Genomic DNA, 22,892 nt, shown 5'->3' with positions numbered 1-22,892 from the left:
TTCAAACTGTATCTTCCTGTTTTTAATCAGAATGCTTTACAAAAGCAGCTTATGCTTCCTGGCTGTAGATATTTCACTAACTTTTATAAGAGGAATTTCTGGCACCCGTAGTGCCGAGGCTGTGAAGCAAAGCTAGGGGAAAAAAATACTGTATACTTTTAAGATATCAGTCCCTCTTGTGTTCTTTTGTCACTTTTCAGATTAAGGTGTTCAGTGGGTTATTATGGCATCGCTATTTTTCTATGGACCTCTTTCTTCAGGCTTTTTCTGTAGTGATGCTGGTGCAGCTCTACTAGGAATTGCAAGGCAGGGCTTATGACATCTACATTAAAAAAAAAATATATATTTTTTCCCCATTGGTCTATGCACATAATAGCGCCGGTAGGCCATGGGAAGGGGAAATGCTGACTTTTGTGACACGGGAGGCATTTCTGCTGCTTGCAGGAATACCAAGGGCTCATCTTTTTCCCCCAGTACATGAATTTAGTGAAGGCTGGTATCGGGTACCTGCGGCACAGTGCACTGCAGCTGTGTATCCATCAGTTAAGCAGTCCAGGTGGGTCTGTTGGAGCCTCGGCGAAGCCTCTGTGCCGGTCTCGGTGCATTGCTGCTGAGGTGATGGGCGCGCCAGACCCCTCGCTGGTGGCCACGGGACGGTGGCGTGGGCTGAGGTCCTGCTCTGTGAGCCAAGAGGGGTGCAGAGCTGCAAACTGAACTAGCAGAGAGGAAGATGCATCCCTGGTCAGGAAGCTTTTGCCTGTTTGCAGCAAGGTGATAACAGATCTTGCTTTGAAGCACGGTGTGTTGTTTTCTGTCACCTCGCTGGCTGGTAGCGTTAATACTGAACACCTGCATAGTTCCTGGCTGGATTTATGAAGACTGAGGAGGGAATAAGGACATAATCTGTCTCTTGGAGCCATTAGCACTGCATATGGGGTATGTTTTCCCTCGTCACAGCTGCATCTGTTCCTGAGCCAGTCTGCCTTCTTATGTAGCAAAGTGCTTAGTGCCCTGGCAAGAAGTATGTCTGCAGCTACACGTTTTATTTATACCTGGAGACGCAGTGCTTGCTGTTTGCTTACTTGTTGGTACAGTTCAGTGGAGGACGGCATTTTTTTTGAGTTATGAGTGTTGTGATAATGCAGTGTTCCTGAGTCTTTCCTCAGTCCTCTCTCCGTCAAGTGCCAGAGGTTGTTTAAGACGGGGCTTGCTGGTGGTTCTTTTTCCCCATTGCTCCAAGAGTGACAGATGAGAGGCAGTGAGATGGTTACCTGGTGCATTAGCTCTCCTCAGCTGAAGGCATCAGTTTGCAGGGTGACACAGACTTGGGGACCAGCCGGGCAAACGGAACGGACTGGTTGTTTTGCAAAGCATCCAGATCTGTATGATCAAAATGCCTTTTAATGCATCCCTGGGTGGTATAATGCTTTATGTGAATTCAAGGTATGGATGTGAATATTGGTGTTGAGCTGTATGCTGCAAATCAGGAGCTGGTTGAGTGTCACCCAGGGCTTCCAGGCAGGTTTGTCCCACCTGCTCTGATGCCTGTGCTCTCACATCTTCGCTGCTATTGTTGTTTTATATTAGTCAGCCGATACTATGGTTGCACTCCCCGTCACCTTGAAGGAAAAATGATCTGCATGTGAATTGCTGCTAGTATAGTACATCAGGCAGTAAATGGCTTTCAAATGCAGCAGTGACAGGCAGAGCTAGAACCAGTGCCTGGCAGACAATTAAAATTAGAAATTATGGCACGGGTCTTTAATTGAAAGGGTAATTAGCCACTGGAACAAATTGCCAAGAGAAGGGATGGATTCTCTTTGTCATTTCTGCCTTAAAACCTGAGTCAGAAAAAGCAGTAGAAGTTTTGTATAAAAGTATTGAGTATGTTCCTGCAAACAAGCTCATTAGAAAGTCCCTTGGTGGGAGAGGGGAGGTTTGACCCTGTCCCCCACTATGGGGTTGGGTTCTGCAGGTGTTGGGAGCCGACCTGCGCTGCTGGAAAGCAGACTGAGCTGAGATGGGGTGTGCAGAGCGCCCTGGTGAGAAATAGCAGCCCAAAGCCCTGGAAATACTGTGTGTTTACTGGGGATGGTATCGTTTGTTGCGTGGGAGAGTGTCATTGCCATGAGATGTTTGGGAAGATAGCGTTTTGTCATCTCTTTTGCATGCCTTGGTCAGGAATACTCGGTGCCAAAATGTGTGCATGGCCAAGAGCTGCAGGACTTTGGGAGCTTCCTGAGGGGTGAGGATGACACCACCAAGGTCCTTACCTGCAAGCTGGGGGCTTCCCCAGGCGTTAGTCACAGCTTCTCTCCTGGGGGAAGGATGGAATGGCAGAGAAACCTAAAGGAAGCCCCAAAACACTCTCCCTGTTTTGAGGAGAGTAGGTTCCTACCACAAGAGCAGAGCCCAGAGCTGTAGGCTGTTTCCTTCAGGGCAGGTGGAGACAGGAGGTGCGTGGGAGAGGCAAGACCACATCCCATCACGTAGTTTATTAAACAGCTTGTGGAGGCCCTCGGCACAATGTGGGTTGTGCTGGGAACCCTCAGGCTCTGAAGCAGGCCAGTGCAGGGTTTCTAAGGTGGAATACTCTGGCCCTGTTTCCAGCCGTCCTAACCACCTCACCATCGTTTTCCCTCCATCACAATCCAGTCTGCTTGTCCATGGCTTTCTCTGAATGTCTTTTTTGTGCTGCATGGCTTCCCTGGATAACTGCTGGTGGGATGCCTGCTCTGCATTTCAGCTTTACTGGTGGAGCTGAGGTGGTTGAGGAGTGTGTAATGCCGATAATGCCTTTGTTGTAGATGTAGCACCCTGATTCCTTGCACCGATAGAAACCATCACCTTAGTACTGCTGTAAGCTCTTCTGCATCAGGGGATTTTTGCAAGGTAGCAAACGCTGCAGGTTCAGAGTCATTCAGAAGCAGGTACGGGCCAGCCCCTCTGCTGCCTGCTTATGTACTCCTTGCCTGTGGTCTCAGGACATGGGGTGCCTTTCCTGAAGTCCCAACAACTGGATTTAAGAGATTGCTTGCCTTGCTTTTTTCCTCTCAGTTAGGAAGACTGAGAGTTTTGAACTTTTCACCAGTGCTGCAAGGTCAGCATCCTGTGCGGTCTTGTGTAAATCTCAACTGGGAATGGGGAGCTATTGCCAGTCACTTAGAAAGCAGGAGAAAAATCCAATTTAGGAGTGTGTTTGGTGGTGGTGGTTTTTTTTGTGGTTTGTTTGTTTTGTTTTGCTTTGTTTTTTTTAAGAAACAAGCTGCGACTCTTGAGGAACACTTTGTGTTTTGAGGCCTAGATATGATCATATTGCAACCACCTTTTCTTGAAAATGTCACCTGAGCAGAATCTCAGCCAAAATAAGATGCATTGCACTGCCTTGCACAGGTCCCTGCCCAGTCAGGGAGTGAACCCTGAACGAATAAGTGGAAGGGACTTGTGGGCTGTGCAGTGTGTGGGTGGTGCAAGAGGCTACAGCGTTACTGCCTGTGTAGGTTTAGGAAAGGTGGCTTTTCCTGGCCACCTGGCGCCGTGTCCGTGCAGCTTGGTGTCGGATTGGGTGTTGCTGTCGCTGGCAGTGGTGCGTTGCTGACATACACGTGATGTTGTGTGCGCTGGTTTACGTGGTGGAAACAGCAGCTGTGGGCTCATGCCTGAGCTTGTGGGACGTGGAGCAATGGCCACAGCCCAGGCTGTGCTCCAGCCCTTTACATTACATCTCTTCTGCATGGAAAAAGGTCTAGCATGGGTCTGTCTTAGCTAATATTAAAGTTTGGTAACATTATTATTATCATAATCATTATTATTATTTTTATATTAGCTGTGTTGCAGGCATAAAGTTTATTATACATTGACGTAGTCATGCCATAGCAGTCTCTAGACGTGATGTACCAAACCCCCTAATATGCTTTGGCTGGTGTTGTAAATAGGTAGTCACACCTATCAGTGCAATGACCTGTAGTGTAGCATGCAGAGCAAAAAGCTACCATACATCCTCTTGGAAATATTTAGTAATGTTTCCAGCCCTATTTAAATAATAATGGGTTGTTCATTTTTCTTTTCCTAAGAGTAGGAAAGTCTGAAATATACTTTCCCAGAAGTGATCATAGCGGTGAGCAAAGGCCAAGAGCTTTATGCTGCAGCACAGGCAATTGAGATGCTGCTCAGGAGTTTTAAATGATGATGTTTGTGATCTGAATTACTGGATCATTTGATTTACAGGTATCTCATATCTGGCTCTGGTTCTTCTCAGTTTGCTTTTGTGAGTGGGGTGGGGAAATCTTTATGTTTTTCTTAAATGTTAAAAAGGCTGCTATTAGATTATATTAAAATACTAACAAAAAAAAATTACGCGGGTTTGATGTTCCAAACAAAACTAATCAGCCGACTTTATGAGCTGGACATTTGGGCTGCAGACCCGAGAGGTTTCTGCTCACCAGCACTTTCTCTGTTTCTGTGGTAACTGAGGAAAAATTTAAAAGCTGATCTTCAAGTCTCCATCTGTGGAACAAGATGGAAGGAGACCCAGCTTTCATGAGTACACGAGATGAGTAAATAAATACGAATAAGATGAGCAGGTTCAGAGGGGAAGAATGATGCTGCTCTTTACAGTCCAAGTTGCTGAAGCAGTGAGAAGTTAGTCTTGAAATGTTTTCCTTATCTTGGGTAGTTAGTATTAAGACCTACTAGTCTGCCTTGTTACAAGTGGTTTGGAGAGGTGATAGGGTTCCATTGCTTGGCCCTGGGTAGGATTTGGGGGCTTTGCCCTTAGCAAGCCATTTCTTCTCCTTCCTCGTCCACTCCTCTGCTTGGCTCTTTTACCTGTGAACACGTCAGGGCAGACGCTGCCTTTCGTGTGGTTGTTCACAGCGTAGGACTGTAGAGCCTTGATGTCAGCTGGACTCTCGGAGTTTCTCAGAAGTGGTTGAGGTTCCATACTTCTGCTTGACATGGTTGAAATGGCTGCTGTCTTTGACGGGCAGGTCTGGTGGATGCAACCAACGTTGCTAGACTGGAAAAAAGCTGCTGAAAATTTCTCACCAAGCGCAAAATGTTGGAAGTCTGGACATAAGACCTTCCTCAACTCCTACCTTAGTGTGACAGGTAAATGCTTTTCATCTTCCATAGCACTATTGATGGCCATTCTTCACATGGAGGAGGGAAAGGGGAAGGGAAGTTGGCTGTAATTTTATAATTTAAATTTTAAAGATAAGTGTATCAAGTAGAATTTATAAGTTACTAGGATGCAACGTGGGTATAATCATCTTTAAGACAGGGTGAAGCCTGTTCAGAGCTCCAGACATTGCCATTAGCATAAGGCGTAACATTATATTGCCTGATGGCATAGTCTGGACACCACTGTTGGTACCCAGAGCCCCTGTCTTCCTTACAGATCTTGGTGACGTAAGAGACTTTTAGCAAAAACTTTATGTTGCAGGATTGTGTTAGGAACTTTTAGTGAATATTTTTCTTGGGGTACTTTTGTAAGATAAATCACAATAAATAGGATTTCAGTTCTGTACATCCCTCTGTTAATTAACTGCTAACACTGCCTCATGGAGCAAGGCAGTATAGGAGGGATTAAACAACCTCAGTCACTTGTGCTGGTCCACTGTGACTGGGAGAACTTCCAGGTGGTTTTGCTAATGCATTTCACCTCCCTCTAATAATATCAGGAGTGTTAATATTCTAATTGACAAACATTTGTATCTTGTTCTGTGTATAAAATCTATTCATATTGACAAACACTTGTATCTTGTGTTCTGCGTAGAAAATCTGGATGGTGAGCAGGTAAAAATGCTGTTGCCTCCACTGTGGCAGCAGAAAGACAGCTAAAGATCATGAAAGTATGAGATACCATCAGGGCCAGGGCCGGTGTCTGGGATGCTGGGAGCCATGCTCTCTTGAAAGTCTTGAAGTCTGGCCTAAATCTGTTTAAGACCTCCCTGAGTTGTGACAAAGCCTGTAGATCCATGAAATACCACTTAGAACATGAATATTTCTTTTGAAGATATTAAGGGATTTTGATGCCCATTAGAAGCTGAGCAGGAAGCTGAGCTCATGATGCAGCTGTGGTTTGCTGGAGGCTGGGCCAGCAGAGTGGGTCTTCCTGGAGAGGCTCCTGACCACCCTCCATGGCGGCAGCCCATGGTGGCTCCAGAAGAAGGAGCTTGGAGTCATGTCCGAGCACTTTGGGGTGGCTGGTACCACAGGAGAAGTGATGAGATTGCCTCCTTTCACCAGTCTACACACTGGGAGCCCCACACTGCTTCGCAGTAGGTGACCTGACCAGACAGTCCAGGCTCAGGTGATCATGGTGTGAAGATGATCTGTAGCTCTCTTTAACCTTTTTGCAGACAGCTGTTGCCAGGGAGCTGAGTTCTTGGGCATTGTTGCCTCATTGGTGAAGAACAGGTCTCTTAACTCCAGCAGTGTAGAAGAGCATGGGGAAGGGGTTGGAGTGTCTACTGCTGCCATGCTGGTTCTTTTTGCTTATGAGACTCCTCAGCTGGTCAGTTAAGCTGGTGGGTTAGTGCTTTTGAATTTATTCTGGTGATAAGATCTTCTGTAGGTCTTGTTTTGGTGTTTCTGTCATCTCTGGCTGATTAGGAGGTGCAGCCCCATCTTTCTGGGAAGAGTTCTGGGCTCGGCCTTGACATTCTTTGCATCTTGGCTTGACAACAGCAGTGACATACCTGTGCAGGCAGCTTGCAAGTGAAGGAAGCTCCAGCTAGTCCATAAGGCTGCATCCGATCTCTGCAACATCATGGGCAGCTTGTGATGTCTTTCTATGTTGGCTTCTGTTAGATGTACAGATAAAGTCTTGAGGTATTTTTTTCTCTTTTTTAGGGTGCTCCCTGCATTGCCTCAGGTAGCAGAAAAAATGCTGACAGCTTTGTGCCCAAGACCATAGGAGCTTTCTGCAAAGAAATGAAGCTCTGCTCTTTGAGGGTCCAGTTTCACATGGACTGGGCAACCCCAGCAGATAAGGACCAACCTCATGATACTCTACTCCATGTGCAAGGTATGTTCAACTGAAGGTCCTTTTTCTAAACATATAATGATGTTTTGTATAATGTTTAAAGACAGTTGAGGAACTCACATGCAAAACGAAGTCCACTACCTCTGCGTTGGAGAAAAGAGGAGAAAGAACATCTATCAGATGTTGTTCATCACTTAATACAGTACCCAAAAGAAAATTTGGTGATGAATGCAGTGTTTAAACTAAGCATTGAGGAAAATACATGTGACTGTAATTCCAGTTACCTGCAGTGATTTGAGCCTTTTTGGAATATAGAAGTTAGGAAATAGCAAGATTGAGGTTTGTGCCCAAACATCCTTAACTTTGCCCTCCCTTTCGTCTCTTCACCCCTTTCAAACTAGAGTTAATTACCAGGAATTTTCTGCAGGCACAAGACAGGTTTGTAACACCCTGTCAGGTCAAAGCAAGCTGTTTTATCTAGCAGATATGTTAAATGCTAAACTATTATTTTTTTAATTATGTTTTCTCCTTTATCACCTTGTGGACGGGCTTATAGATTCAAAGTTAATCCATGTACAAGCCTTGGTTCCCATCTGTTTTGTATGTCCCAAAATGTGCTATTTAAACAAACCAGCAGTCAGAAGAGGAATTGTGAAGTCAAGATCCTGATGGACACTGTGGCCACGTTAGTTAGGGGTTGTTCTTTGTGTGGTTTGATGGATGTGGTGGTTCTGATGTGGGTTACCACTTACTACTGGTTGTTTCAGTAATGGGGGATCTTTACACCACCTCAATTAGTGGTTTAAGTGGGATTTCCGAGAACAGGGAATGGGTGGGTCTTCGCTCCTGCTCTGTTGTGGTTGACCCCTTCCTGGCTTCCTGTCTAAAGCAAGATTGCTAGATGTGCCCATCCAGGATTGCCACGTGCGGTGAGATGATGGCATCTCCTTTGGCCTGTCTTTTGCTCTGCTCTGGTCAGCCTGCCTTATTTGCTTGTACTTTCTATCTATATCTTGGTTTTATCCTAGGTCACTTGGTCTCTGGGCCAGAGACTGGCCTTTCTATTCTATTTTTGTTTAATGTGCAGCACAGACACATTTGGTATCTCAAGTTCCTGGTGGTGCTGTATGTAATGCCAATAACTGACAGCACTGATAGTCCTCTTGGCAATCTGTGGCTATCTGTGCACACAATGGAGACATGATGGCCATAAATGTGCTGCTGTAGTGTGAATTTTCTTACATGGCTTCTGTGTTTTAGCTCTGAATAGCAGTGAATGTGGGACCCAGCTTGGTACAAGATGTGTACAGAAAGCATCCCTGTGCTGGTGAAAACTGTCTGTGCTGACCTGTCAGGGCTAGTGGGTGGTCGTGAAGTCTTTGCTATGGTTCACAACAGTGTAGATAAAGCATGGCAGAGTTTTTCTCCTGGTGTGTGTATATATATATCTATACCCAAGTAACTTTTATCTGTGTTTTTATATATATGCAAACATATAAGTGAAAGCATCATTGTCTGTTTAGCTCTAACTTTTCTTCCTCCTCCTAGTTTCCCTCCGCTTCTCTTTTTCTGTTCCACTTCGTGTTTGAGTTTTATGCCTGTGGTGTTTTTCATAGGCATATTTCCCTTTTTTTCCTTACCTTCTTTCCCCTTTCTTTCTTATTCTGGCTTTTAATTCTTTAGCTTTTCATCCACATGTTTCAGCTCCAAGTCATTTTATAGTTTCTGTGTGGCTCCTCCTTTCTCTGGCAAAGGCAGGTTGGTCAAGCACCCTGTTAGCATTGCTCTACAGCCAGAGAGTTGATGGCTGAGGAGTGGCCACAGCTGTGCCCATTATTTCTTGAAAAAAAAAAAGGAATAAAGGAGTCAGAGCTGCTCTCGTTTCCCTTCTCTCTAAATAAGTCTCAACCTGACAGTTTTGTCTTCCCTTGCCAAAATCCCTTGCTGCATTGCAGCTGGTGTGGACGAGTAGATCTGATGGTTAAGAATAAAATCGGGGTTAGTCGGCATTGTGCTTCTCCCCTTCACCCTGATCTTGGTGGTGCTCCGTCCTTGGCCGTTGCAGTCTGCACGCCGAGGCCAGGCTCTGCATTCCTGCTGTCATCTCTCTTGCCTTTCTGCTGCTAATTTTTGTAGCATTCTGGCTTGCTGCATGCCCAGGGCTTTTCCACCTGCTGTCAAGCCTATTCAGGTGATTCTGCCCCTCTGCTCTGGTGAGACCCTGCCTGGGGTATTGCAGACAGCTCTGGAGGCCTCAGTACAGGACAGACATGGACCTGTTGGAGAGTGTCCAGAGGAGGCCACCGATATGATCAGAGGAATGAAACACCTCTGCTGTGGGGACAGGCTGAGAGACCTGGGGCTGTTCAGCCTGGAGAAGACTCCAGGGAGACCTTATTGCAGCCTTTCGGTACTTAAAAGGAACCTGTAAGAAAGATGGGGACAGACTTTAGTAGGGCCTGTTCCGATAGAACAAGGGCCAGTGGTTTTAAACTAAAGGAGGAGAGATTCAGGCTACACATGAGGAAAAAAAATTTGTCAAGGAGAGTGGTAAAATACTGGCCCAGGTTGCCCAGAGAGGTGACAGATGCGCCATCCCTGGAGACATTCAGGGCCAGGCTGGATGGGGCTCTGAGCAACCTGTTCTGGTTGAAGATGTCCCTGCTCATTGCAGAGGGTTGGACTGGATGAGCTGTGAAGGTCCCTTCCAACCTGAACTGTTCCGTAATTCTATGATTCTGCCCTCTGGAGGGATGTGCCCCAGTTTGTGGTGGTCCTGCCAGGGCTGCCGTGCCCTGATGGCAGCGGGCTTTCGGGTGTATGAGGAGCAGGGGGTGTGTGTGTGCATCAGTGATGGCTCCATTTGAGCAATCTCCATCCCCGTAAGAAAATACCACCGGGGGGAGCAGGCAGGCAGTGATGGGAGCAGGGGGGATCTTAAATGGAGTAGGGGCATGTCCTGCACAACAGTTCCCACCTCTCTGTGAACAGTGAGCCCTGTGAAGTGCAGGGTCTATGAGGGGTTGACTTGTAGACAATGAAGCCGAATGTTTTGACTGTTTCCGATTATAGAAATGGAAGGATCTGAAATCGGGAAATGCTTTGATGTTGGCAATCTGACGAACACACTCAATATCGCTTGACAGCAGACATTTTATTCTTGGCTGCATTGGCCTTGCAGCAAGCGAGATGGTTGGGTGGCTTTGCTTGTACAGTTGGTTTTTTTTCCCCTGAAAAATCCCAGGACTCAGCACTGCATTTCCCGTACTGGAAAGCTGAGGCTTCCTGGCCCCGGTTTGCGGTCTTGGTTTCTTCGATGGGTGGCAATTCCTGAACATGCTCAGCCTGCACTCCAGGGAGGTCAGGTCGGGTGAGCTCTGCCGAGCACAGTTTAGGCAAGTGGATCTGTGGATCATCAGACAGATGGAAAGAGGTTTTCTTGGAATGATGTAACCTGATAAGAATGTTTTAAAGGATGTAATCAAGGTGAATGAACAGAAACCAAACTCCAGTCTGCCTCCTTCGTGTCACTGATACAACACGTGAGACTTCTTAATGAAATGTGAACACTCCGTGTCATATTTCATTCAGGATGACTCTTCATTTTTTGTTCTTTTTATTCCTCTCTGCCATGCAGACTGCTTTCACAAGTGGTCCCATCCAACCCCCAACCCCCCTTGACCAAGGGGTTATTTCAGGCCTTATTCGTAACTTGATCTTGCTGGTGACCCTTGCAACCAAGGATCACTTAGTGCCAATTTTTAGGGTGCTTTGCTATTTTCAAGACACTAGGCCCTAATCCTATTTCCCTTGCACGCCCAGATAGGATATATATTTTTTTGCCCTGGTTTAGTTTGGCTCAAGGATGGGATGTTTTATCTGCTCACAAATTTGGTACTATCAGTCCACTGCACATGATGGTGGCACCTGAACTTCTGTAGTAGCTGCAGCCTTTAGGATGGGACACTGAATGACAATGGTTAACTTGGGAGATGCAGAGGACCATGCCTTGGAAAGGATAAGAACTAGGTGATAGCTGGCAGGCAGCTGGGAAAAAACTGTTTTTAAAATCCAGGTCTACTTAATGCAGAGCTCTCACTGTGCAAGTTGCCCCAGATTTGATGATGGGGCTTGCGCTGCTGCTTGCCCTACATTTTTGGGTTCAGATGTGATAGACTTGCTGTACTGGGGCAGATGCTTGTGTTTTTCTTAGGCAGCATCCTTTCTCTGGCCCTGGTCAAAGGCAGATGTTTCAGAAAAAAAAAGAAGTGGGTTAAAGTGAAATAGGTGGCTAAAAAGTAGCCAGATCATGAGCAGTTTTCTACCAAAAGTTTTCAAGCTCACGTTGGCTTGTACCCAAGTCATGCCTGCCCACAGGAAGACTTGGCGATGAGTTGTAGGTGGCAGATTTCAGCTAGCGTACAGCATCTAAACAAATAAATCTTTTCTCGTTCTCCCCCCCACTAGTATCTAAGTGTGTGGCCTTTGCTACTTGAGTGTCTCTTTTAAGCCGCTAAAAGTTCTTCTAAGTGAAATATGTTTCTGTGCTACAGTTGAGAGATAAATATAGCTGGTGAATTGAAAGAAGGCCATAGTATGTGTTATGTTGCCTTACCCAGTATTTTTTTTTTCTTCTTTTTGTGGTGATTGTGTGCTAACTCAAAATGGAAAAACTCCTGAAAGATGTTATTTTTGCTGTTGAAAGAAATTACATGCCAGAGTGCCATTCGCTCCCTCACACTGCAACCAGTGAAGGATTAAACCTCCCACCCCTCTTCTTCATCCCAAGGCCGTGCGTTTGGAAAGCAGGCGCGTTTGTGGCTGAGCCAGCTCTAATAGTAATAATAATAATTCGGGTTGAGAGGCACAGAGCAGCCTGTGATTAGCAAAATAATTATTGCACAGCGTATAAATTGAGAGGTGGGTTTTTGACATGGCGAGAGGAACACATGCTGCAGCTGCCTGGAGAGGCAATTGTCTCGTGTCACTTTGTTGATGTTCTCCATGTAAAACTGGGTGCAGGAACTGCACAGAGCAAAACAACCTTGTGAAATGATGGTTGCTTTTGCATTTTTCCAGTAAATTCTGCTGATGAAGAAGGAGCCATAAAAACATGTAATAAGGGTTTTACGCTGTGCTCTCCTCCCCAATGTTATGTTAGTTTTGTTTTTATTTTTTTCTTAAAGTTTGGATGCAGTTGTTGGGTATGTCTTCTCTGCTTGCCAGAAGACCAAACTTTGACTAGCTGTTGGCATTAGGATCTAAAAAATGAACTAGGAAACCTTCCAAAACTTCTGCTTCTTGGGTGCTGGTTCAGATCTGGGTCAGCAGGATCTAGGGAGAGGTCTCTATTATACAATGCTGCTCTGACATGTACAAAGCCAAGTTCGTAGGCTCATAGCTGATGACTCGTTGCCTTAAAATCTAATCTGTCCTGCTGCATAACAGCGAGCTGGGCATTTTACGCATGCTTTCCCCTCTGTGCTCCACAGCAAGGGCAGACGGCAGTGCCGGAGGGTTGGAGGTGGCACCTTGAGGCACACGGGTGCAATCAACCGTCATGGGTGCAAGGTTTTGGGGCAGAGCTCACCCTGGGGATGTGCACACGCGGCCGGGATGAGGGGCTGTTGGAACTGATCCAGCCCAAAAAGCCAGGCGAGCAGAACTTGGGAAATGGTTCCTAAGGATGGTGCTGGGATGAGCATCCCCAAACCTGGGCTGTGGATGGGCCTGACCTGTGTGCCCTCCTCTTTTTTGAAATAATTCATCTGCAAATAAATATTGTACCAATAGAAAGAAGTCGTTAATGAAATCGATTTAAGCTAAAATGGATACAGGGTACTTTTGTGGGTTTACGTCAGTTTAACTGAAGCCTGTAGATCTCTTCCAGTCTGCCTTAACTATTTGCACAGGACTTGTACAAATAGGGCCCTGATTTTCCCCCATGATGCTTGCCACTGTAATAGACAAATAATAATAATTAAAAAAGTGCCTTAATTAGGCTTGTTTTACTTGAGGCAAACAGGTTTGAGTGTATCCTTTGATCCTTTCCAACCCTTGTTTTTTTTTTGTGATTTCTTGTTTTTCCTATATCTCTTTTGTTGACAATAATCAGAAGGATGTGTGTTCATGCAGGTATGTGCATGTGTGGATACACATACCACACATACACATGCACACACCTGCTCTTTTTTTGTGTTGTAAAATATGTGTATTTTTTGACCTGTGTTACAGACAACCGATATTGCCTGCAGGCAACTAAACAAGACTTTAATACCACCGTGTAAAGTTCAGGAAGGCCTGGTGAACATTTTTCTAATAAGAGGATATTCTGGTCCTCTTGATAATCAGTCCCCCATTGTAAACTCATTTTGAGTCACAGGTTTAAATCTTTGTTCCAGTGGAAAAGATTTTTATGGACAGGCCAAACAAGCATTAGACTCTGTTTTTTTTTTTTTTTTTTTTAGCAAAGTTGCTTAAAATAGTACAGATTCTGAATCGGAAGAGTGACTCCAAGGGAAAAGAGAAAAGTTTGAAACAATACAAATCATGGTTTAGTGGCAGAAACCTTTTGTCCCACCCTGGCCCCTGATAGAAGTTTGGCAGAGGCGGCAGGCTGGGTTTCCTCGCTGTCAAACACTGCGTGCTTGTGATTGCTCTGTGCACTTGATTTTCCATCTTCCCTGCTGGTGGTCACCCCCCCTTTTATTTTCAGGCTGCCAGAAAATTACTTTGGATGTCAAAAATATACCAGTTTTATGCAGATGATTCCCCTGCTTTCCGTACCCCTCCTATATTTGCAAGGAAAATACTTTTCAGGAAAATGGGTCAGCATTTTGGAAACATGGTGTCCCCGTGATTTGGGGTTTCTACCTCTTTTTCCCTTCTTCCATACTGCGAGTAGGACATCCCCAAACAGCTCTTCCCACTGGTCCCCCACAGCTTATCCATCACCTTTGTTTTCAGTGCCTGGGATTGCCATGACAGCAGCGGCCCTTGGGATTGTGATTTCGTCATGATAGAGCATGGCGCTGAGACACACCTCGGGGAGGGGGTGACTCAGAGGACTCAGTGCCCAGGTCAAGGTGAGCTGGGAAGTCTGTCCCGATTGTCCAGGGGTGTAGAGGATGCTCCATACCTGGAGCACAGTGGGTTTTGCAGGCAGCATAACAGCAATGAAGCTCAGGGCTCTTACATCTCTTTTTTTTCTTAATGCCAGTATTGGAAAGCAGCATGCATAATTTTCTCCATCTCCCTCTTGTCCAGATGCTGGCAGAGCAGCCAAGTACCCCTCAGGGGTGGCATTGCCCTCGTGCCTGCAGGTGATGGGTGCGCTGCCTCTGATGCTGCCGCTTCCTCATCCTCACAGGTCCTTGGTGGAGAACCTTCTCTGGGCAGGTGGGAAGGTCTCTCCTCTTGTCTGGCCCTGGCTATCTCAGTGCAGACCTCTGCTTGAGTAAACAAGAACTGCACTTCCATTGCGGTTCTATCGCACAGGAACAGCAGCTGTCGTGTAAAGAGCTTTTACACCATGCAGGGCATGTGCGTGCTCGGATTTCCATTCCTCAGTCGTGGGTTATTCCTTCATTCCCCTGACTGATACTGAAGCATCTTTGCAAAATTAAAAAGTGACAGCGATCTTAGTCTTCTCCTTAAAACAGTCCCTGAGCAGGGAGGAACAGTGAGGTTAGCATCTGGAGCTGACGTATTTATTATTGATGATGCCTTTAAATAATTAAACCAATTTTCCTTGCATTATTTAGGGGGATTATGATATTCATCATTAATGGAAAGACATCTGGGAAAATGTGTGATTCACACTCATAAATACCTTCTCTCCTCCTTTTGTTATTAGCTGCCCGTCTTCTCCCAACTCTTTCTTGTCCTTTCAGAGTCAGTGTTTGTCCCTCTGTCAGTACCTCCTGCTGCTTCCCCGTGGTGTTGGTGACTCGTGGTTGTGTAAGGGTGAGGTGTCTTTTCTTCTAGACAGGTAACTTGCAGTGTCCCCATCACATACTTAAAGGAATGTGGTAATCCAGGTAAGGAAATAAGGTTTAGAAACTTAAGTATGTTTCAGAGCTCCTTCTGGCACATGTTACTCGAATTAATCTTCTTTATTTTACTGCCAAGGATAACTGGAAGCATGAGCAACCCTGGTGTTAGGTGTGCTTGTCTCCCCGTGATATGATGCAATATTGCATATGGGTTTTATTTTAAAATGAGACAATGTCGACTGCTAATTTCACTGTGATGGGGTAGGCTTCCCTCTGCAGAAGATGAGTTTCTCTCTACCAGTTGCTTTTACTGGATCCTTAGGTCATTAAAGCACTTTTTGTTTTCCACACAACAGAAACGCTGTTTCCAGGGTGCAGTTTTAAACATGAAAATGTTCTGTTAGCTTACCTGCTGCCCAACAGGACATCGACATCCATCTGTAGCGCTTGGGCTGACCTCCGTGTAGTAAATGTAGTCTTTGAAGTTAATTGTCTTAAATCATTCATCTAAAAGTTATTATTTTAAAGAAGAGGGTGTTTAGATGGAATCCTAGTTGTTGATATTCTTTATTTTGGCTGAAACTGTGTTATGTGCCTTATGCAGAGTCTGGTCCTGGGAGCTGAGGGGTCAAGAAGAACATGAGGTGCCTCCACACTTGTTTGGGAGATAGGAACCTCAGCTCCAAGAGGTGTGTGGAAAGGGTGAAAACTGCACTTTGAGTCAGTGTCTTCCTCTAGAGCAGGGGTGTCAAACTCATTTTCACCGGGGGCCACATCAGCCTCACAATTGCCTTCAAAGGGCAAATGGAACTACTCCTACATTTATACAGTCCAAAAATTACAGTCAGCCCCTTGAATGAGTGTGGCACCCCTGCCTTACATGGTCTTTCTAAGAAGAGCCGGGGTGGCAGGAGCAGGGACCTCACAGATGCCTGGCAGCTTGCGAACAGTGTCATTTTGGGAGTGGGCTTGGAGGAACGTCTCTTAGATATTTCTGGACTCCGTGTTTTGCAGCCTTTGGGCAAGCTGTTGAACTCCAAGGCACTTGGTTCTGCAGAGCACTGTGGTGGTATCGGGGGAAAGGAGGCCCCGCTCCCTGGCTTTTGCTGCCAATCGGTTCAAGTCCAAGAACTTAAAGATTTATTGTGTTTTTTTTTTCCTCCTAATCTCTCTACAGAGTCTCTGTTTAATGTCTTACCCTTGTTTGAAATGTGGAATTTATGTACTGCTATTGTTATCCAAATGCAAAGGGGCCACGACACTTTTTGTTTGGTTCAGCCCAGCCCGGATCACTTTGTGCTCAGTGTCCTGACAGTGGGATGGATCTGTCCAGGCCTTGTCCTCTGCAAAATGGTGTTTTTCCCCTATTTCCACAGCAGTCTGTACTGCAGCTACAGCTCCTTTTCCTCTACAAATCACAAGGGTTAGCATGCTGTGTAGGATGCTTCTGGAGGTCTCATTCCCTGCAGCGAGGTATCCTTTATCACCTGCGATGCTGAAGGTGCAAAGGAGGCAGAAAGGATGATATATCTAGCTAGAAACCCCATGTGCCTCCTCTGTCCTGCTTCTGGATTCCTTTGCAGCAAACTCTGACCCATCCTGAGGGCTAAACTGGGTCCTTTCCAGTTAAGCACTGCTGGTGTGTGGGATGTTTCTTGTCACCGTCAGACAACCGCCTCTTCTCTGAACTTGAATCCCTCTCCTGATGTTTTGCTTGGTGCCTCCCGAGAAGCATTTCATAGCCAGCTGTCCCCTGCGCCGTGGATAACGTCCCGTTTGTCTCCGCTTTTGGGCTGCGCCTGCGCTCACGGTCGGTCACGCGGCTCCCACGGGGCTGTGCTGGTGCTGAGCATCCGCGCGGGCGCGTGGTCCGGGCGTGCAGCGCTCGCCCCTGCGGCCCCCGCTTCGGCGGGGAAAGAGAGAGGAAAAAAACCCCTGAATTCTTCACTGCTGACTGCAAAGAGCAATTATTTAGTGGGATTTCAGGCAGAGGGAGACCAAAACGGTGAGGCTGCTCTGAATCTGAGCCGTGAGGCTGCACTGGATGAATCATGGCGGAGTGTGGGGGGGAAATTATCTCTGAGTCATAATCCCTAATACTACAGAGCGGATTTGCTTTGCGTTTTTATTTTGTGTTCCTGTGTGCTGACTAATGTGGAGAGAAGCAGCGAGAGCCCTTTCTCTGCTGTTTCACCCATGAAGAATGCAGCCCTGTCTCCCCGCTCCATTGCTTGCCCGAGCGTGGTGTCCCCCCCCGTATCCCAGCCAAGCTCGAACCCTGCAAACCCACAGTCTGTCCAGTCACTGCTCCCCCCTTCTCAAAACCCCCCAAATGCTGGTGACTGCAGGTTGGGAGCCGGTGGTTTCCCAGTGGAGGGGACATGCTGGGGGGGGTGACACCACGTGCCAGCAGCTGTTTGTGCCCCTGCAGCGCGAGCGGCAAGGGGGGGGGCACCCCTGGAACACCCTTGTTTTGAAACAAGCACCTGCTCTTTGAGCTTCCCAAAATGATTTATGAAGGGGGTTTTAATATGGTGACGGCCACCCAGCACCCACAGCTCGGTGATATTAATACACGGAAGTGAACTAGCTGTCATCTCCCTGGAGATGTTCCTGCAGCTACCTGAGTCTAAGACCCCAAGGTACTTAAAATCTATGTCTTTTTAGAGGGTATCTGTTTTTTGGAATTTTATTCTGTCAGCCAGCTCTCACTGTGCTTTCAGGTTCAGATGGCACCATGATTTTTACTCTGTTAAATTGATTTTGATTAGATCTCCCTCCTTAAAACAGAAATATAAAATCATCACTCATTTAATAAAACATACCTATCCCTAGCCCTTTCCTTGCACTGCAGCAGAGCTAGGGATGGGCTATTAAACCCAGTCTGTGGGGCTGATGCTGTTTGCAGAGGCAGCAGCATTAAAAGGCAGGGGACATCCCCAAAGATATGACCGAGAGACCATGGTGGCCACAGGGTGTCAAGCTCTGAGGGGAGCTGGTCCCCCCAGAAAGGGCAGCTTCTGCCTTGAGAGCCAAGTTTTGACTGTCTTGTCATTCTAATTGATTAGGTTAATTTCCTGAATGAAATAACTGGGTGACATTGATTATATTACCAGTATGAGCTGCTGTTTTAGACGCAGTATGTGTTTAAAAATATTTTTGAGTATTCCCTTTGCTTGAAGCATGCAGGATTGAAGACTTAATGCGTGGATGCACACCTGTACTTGCACGCACAGTGAAAAGAGGTGTGGCTGATTTAGATTTCAGTGACCAAAATGTTTTTCTTTTGCCTTACAATATCCTTAATTAAGTTTTCATTACTCCAGATATTGGTGTTAGCATAAATGTCTCTCCCAAGAGAAGAGCTGGTAGCATCCCAGTCCAGAAGTGGCAGCTCAGAGTTCCTGGTGCTGAATCTGAGTTTCACTGCCCCTTGGGTTTCCAACACCTAAAACTGGTCAGATGGAGTGATGATCCACACTATTAAGTGTATAGATTGGTGTGGTTTTCTTGTTTTGGGTTTTTTTTTGCCTTGTTGAAGGTTCTTTCGCAGTTCCCTGATGACATTTTGCTACCTCCCTGTAGGAAGAGAGGAGGTGGCGTTTTGGGGAGCAAGGGATGTTTGGGTGACGCGGATGTCACCTGTGGCAGGTGATGTGATCCACTCCCCCGCTGCTCCATGCAACTCTTTTGCTGGGCAGCCAAAACTGGCTCTCAGAAAAAAAAAATAAGCTTCTTCAGAAAAAAAAAAGGCTTTTTTCTATTGCATTTTATCAGCATAACTACACTGTTTGGGGCTGTGGGTGTATTCTGAATTTTCTTTTAATTTTCTTTTCATCATTTTACCGGCTCTTGGCACATCTTAAGTATGGATCAAACCAAGGCAAATGCGAGATGCCTTGGTTTCGTGTCTGTAGAAAGGAGCTAATATGCCTTTGAGTGTGAGGATGGAGAATTTGCAAGTCTCTGGATAGGTATTATTTTTTTTCTTGTGTATGTGATTTAAGGGGGAAAGGAAGTCTTTGGATAGTGAAGTGAAATTTGTATTTTTTAAATACTAAAGCATTTGCCAGTATGCAAAATTCTCACTGATTTGGTATTTAATTCCTTATTTTTTTTAGCCATGTTACGTGCAGCAATGCAGATGTTGCAGTAAGGGCTCTTACTCTGCTTTGCTGTCCTGGAACGCAAACAGACCTTTTCCCAGTCAAATCCAGCATCTTAGTATAGGATTACTCTCCCAGCATGCTGGATTGCTGCCTTCAGTCACTGTCTCAGCCAGCCTGCTTAGGCTGGCCTGTTTAGGCCAGCCTAACCTGCTGCCGTGTTGTGACTTGTGACGCTATGGTGAGAGCAACCCCTGCCATATGAGCAGGCAAGGAGGGTGGTAATACTTTGAGTAAATACCCATTGAGCTGAGCCCGGCCAAGGGGCTGAAATGAGAAGTGGATTCCCTTTGCAAACATCCCCTCACCTTGAACTAAATCTAAATAAGATGGAGACACTAATTAAATTCATGCACTCCTGGATGTAGAAGGGGCTAAAGACGAGTGTATGAAAGCAGGTGACACAGTCCCAGCAGCTTTACTGGGGGGGATCGCATTACTGCTGCGAGGCTTTGATAGAATGAGGGCAAGCTTGTATAAGATGCCAACATTTCCTCTTTGCTTTATATTTGCATAATTGCTTGTGCTTTCACAGGGCTCCGTGCTTGCAAATAGTTGTGCAGACATTAAGTAATCCTCAGCATCTTGGGGCTGTCGGTGGCTGTAGGTTTTTGCCTTGAAGGGTGGGGAGGCTTTGTGCTAGATGGGGTTTTGTTGAAGGTGTAGCTCCTCTAAGAGATTGGCACCTGGTTGCCAGCGCCTGGGACAACGTGGCTGTGTACAGCAAGACCTGTCTAAGCTCAGGTTTATTATATTCCAGAGCAAAAGTGGGTGCTACCTTAATCTGGATTAAAAGCAAAACTCTGGGTTATTCCTGAGCAGCTGCAACTGGAACATTTTAGGGGATGTACCCTATGGTTTAATGAGCAGGGTTAGCCTTGAACTTGTCCCCAGCTGGTTGCTCCCAGGCTGGAGAACGTGTGATCAGACTTTTCCCTGTATTCTCAGTGCCAATGAGGTGTATTTCAGTTTAGGTAAAGCCCCTGCAAGTAGAGACTTCAGCCTTGTAGGGAGGTAAGGGTGTCCTGGTTGGGACAAACCCACTGGTCTCATGAAAACCCTTGCAGCTCCAGACTAAAACCTCACGTTAGACGGCACTGGAATACAAGAAATGAATCTATTAGCATATCCTGGTAGTTGTATTGGAGCCACTGGGGATGTCCTGAAGGAAATGGTGTCACACATTGGCAAAGCAGCAGCCGCGTTTACTTGCGGGTCATTGAAAAGCTGGGTCATTGAAAAGCTGTAGCTGAAAGGCTAAGCTATGAGTCTTGGACTTAAAAGTAATTTTTATCTAAACAGATGGACCTGAAAGCTGCCAAAGTAGCTGAGTGCCTTTGAAAACAAATGTCTTAGAAGAACACTGAGCAGTAATCTCCAAAGGCATCCCAAAAAAGTGATGGAAGTATTTGGGAGATAAGAAACCAGAGGGGCTGCTGGGCAGTGGGATGGAGACATGCTGGGAGGTGGTAGGGACAACCCCTCTCCTAAAACATAGTCAGACAGAGAGGATTATATGGGATTTATCATAGCATGCATGTGAAAAGAATTTGCTGGTAGACAGGAGTGGTGGAACCTTGCTTGTCATTCACGTGCTGATGAAGGGTAACAGAAATCAGACAGAGAAAGCTCACTTGAAAGCTTTTTGAGTTCTTGTCCTTGGAGGAGTGAGGTAATCCCTACAATATATGGCACGCTCTGTCATGGTGTGGTTTTGTCCTTGTTGGTAGTCATACTGGTTTAGGCTTGATGTGTAATTCATGTTGGTCATACATAGCCCAACGCTGAGAAATGGTTCCCTGTGGTGTGGAAGCAGATTGCTCCTGTACTCATTGTTGCACCTGTGAAATGGAATAAATAATACTTCTTTGAAGTAGCTTTTAAAATCTCTAGGTTTCCAGAGCGTCCTGTTACACGTTCAGAATGAGTTCCCATCAGAAGGGATGGGTAGGAGTTGTGGTGTCCAGGTCATAGAGGATAAGCAGCAGCCAATTAAGAAATGCTGCTAATGAGAGGAGGAACACACGAATGCCTGACACTGCTGGGATCATGAAAGTCTCTTCCTTACCCTCACAAGCAGCCAAGGGATATAATCTCATTAATAAACTTATCAAGCTGCATTTCAAGACTGATTGGGCTGCCTGCCTCACTGCATCTGGAAGGCATCCAGAGCCAGGCATGGCCAGCGACCACCTTGCTCCAGCTTGAAGCTGTTCATAGACATTTGTTCTTCTGCCAATGCTGTCCTCAAGCTTAAATCACTCATTCTGTGACGCAGACAGCAATCTCATCCCTTATGAGCCGTGCTGGTCCAACACAAGCAGCTCGCTCTGTCCTCTTGTCTCAGAGGGGCTGGTCATTCCCCTCCTGCTCCTGGCAGCTTGCTGCTCTGATGGACTCTGTTCAGTGTGTCCTTCCTGGACGTGAGCTCGCAGATGGGACACAGCATCTTGGAGGCAGGGCATCCTGCTGGTACCAGTGTAACCTCAAGTCTTCTTCAGATATACCAGAAATACTTTGTGGCATTCTCTAGGGTGGTGGTGCCCTTGAAGCCGTGCGGTGCTGATGTTCTGGCTCTCTCCCAGCCATCAGCACCAGCTGGAATGCTCAGCAATGGGTGTGTGATGCTGGTCATCTTCCTTCTGATGCCTTGTGCTTGGAGAAACAGGGGGGGTTGATCCCAGCCCACCTGCAGAGAGTCATGAAATTTCTAGTGGGACCAACCTTAATTAAAACCGACCTTCGCCTGGCTCTGGCACCAAGCCCCAAACTTGCTGTCTTTGCAGGAAAGTGTGCAGTACTTAGAAGGAGCATCAGTGAGAGCTGTTTATTTTTCATGGCTGAGTCTTTACCAGGATTGTTTGGCAATATGAGGTACTAAAGCACAAGAAATGCGATTACATATTTATTTTTGATTAAAATTGTGGCAGTAATGACTTCTTAGTCATCTTCTTAGATCCAGCTGTAATTCTGTGATGGTTTTGTTCATAATAGGTTTTCCGCTAAGATTAGATTTCTACTTCCAGTTTTCAGCAGACTTTGGGTGCTTCAGTTCTTTGTTTAAACTATTTGCATATTTTCAAATGGAGGTCACAGGAGCTGAAGTGAAACACCAAAGCTTTTAGACGGTGCCATGGTTCACCTGGCTTTCAAGAGGTCCTCCTCTGCACTGTGAGTTTATTGTAACTCCAGCTACTCATGCAATGAAGGCAGGACGAGCCTCTGTTGTAGATGGACAAAGATGCTTTTTGCAGTAGTGCAGTTTGAAGTAGATGTGTGCTCTACTGTAAATAAGGGCTTTATCTCTGGGAGAGGTTTATCTATCCAGTTGTACTTGTGGTGGTCATAATTTGAGGTCCATTTCCCTGGCTGGCCCTTAAGAATGAACCATCGGTGCAGAAAGGATGCTGACAGGGCCCTTGCTTTCTGTGCTTTGTTTCATCTGTGTGGAAGGGAAGGGGGAAAAAAAAGAGAAAAGGCAGCAAAAACAAAAACAGAGTTGCTGCTGCAGCTGTTTGAAACAATAAATGAACCACGGTGTGATACTGTGTTTTGCTTTATTTTTCCCTGCATTTCATCATCCAGCTTTTATTATTTCTCAGTCTTGGCAGTGGGAAGGACCATTCTCAAGACCTGATGCTTTGCCTCGGTGACTCACCGAAACCAGACATACTCCCATTTACTAGAGTGCAGAACCTGCTTGTGCTCGCCGCTTCCCAGGACGCTGGGTGGCTCTGCCTTTGC

The 22,892-nt window shown here is 46.1% G+C and overlaps 1 long non-coding RNA gene across 5 annotated transcripts in view; it reads left to right on the top strand.

The window, feature by feature from the left end:
* Nucleotides 1-22,892, top strand: part of LOC139827126 (uncharacterized) — a 73,486-nt gene that overhangs the window by 2,448 nt on the left and 48,146 nt on the right. For all 5 annotated transcript variants that reach the window (XR_011737336.1, XR_011737339.1, XR_011737338.1 and 2 more), the window contains exon 2: nucleotides 6,856-7,030. This is a non-coding gene — a long non-coding RNA (uncharacterized lncRNA). The remainder of the gene's footprint in view (nucleotides 1-6,855; nucleotides 7,031-22,892) is intronic.

This window comes from Patagioenas fasciata, chromosome 2 (genome assembly GCF_037038585.1).
Source record: "Patagioenas fasciata isolate bPatFas1 chromosome 2, bPatFas1.hap1, whole genome shotgun sequence".
Classification (NCBI taxonomy): Eukaryota; Metazoa; Chordata; class Aves; order Columbiformes; family Columbidae; genus Patagioenas; species Patagioenas fasciata.
Note: the sequence above shows the minus strand (reverse complement) of the source record. Positions and strands in the feature narration are given on the sequence as shown.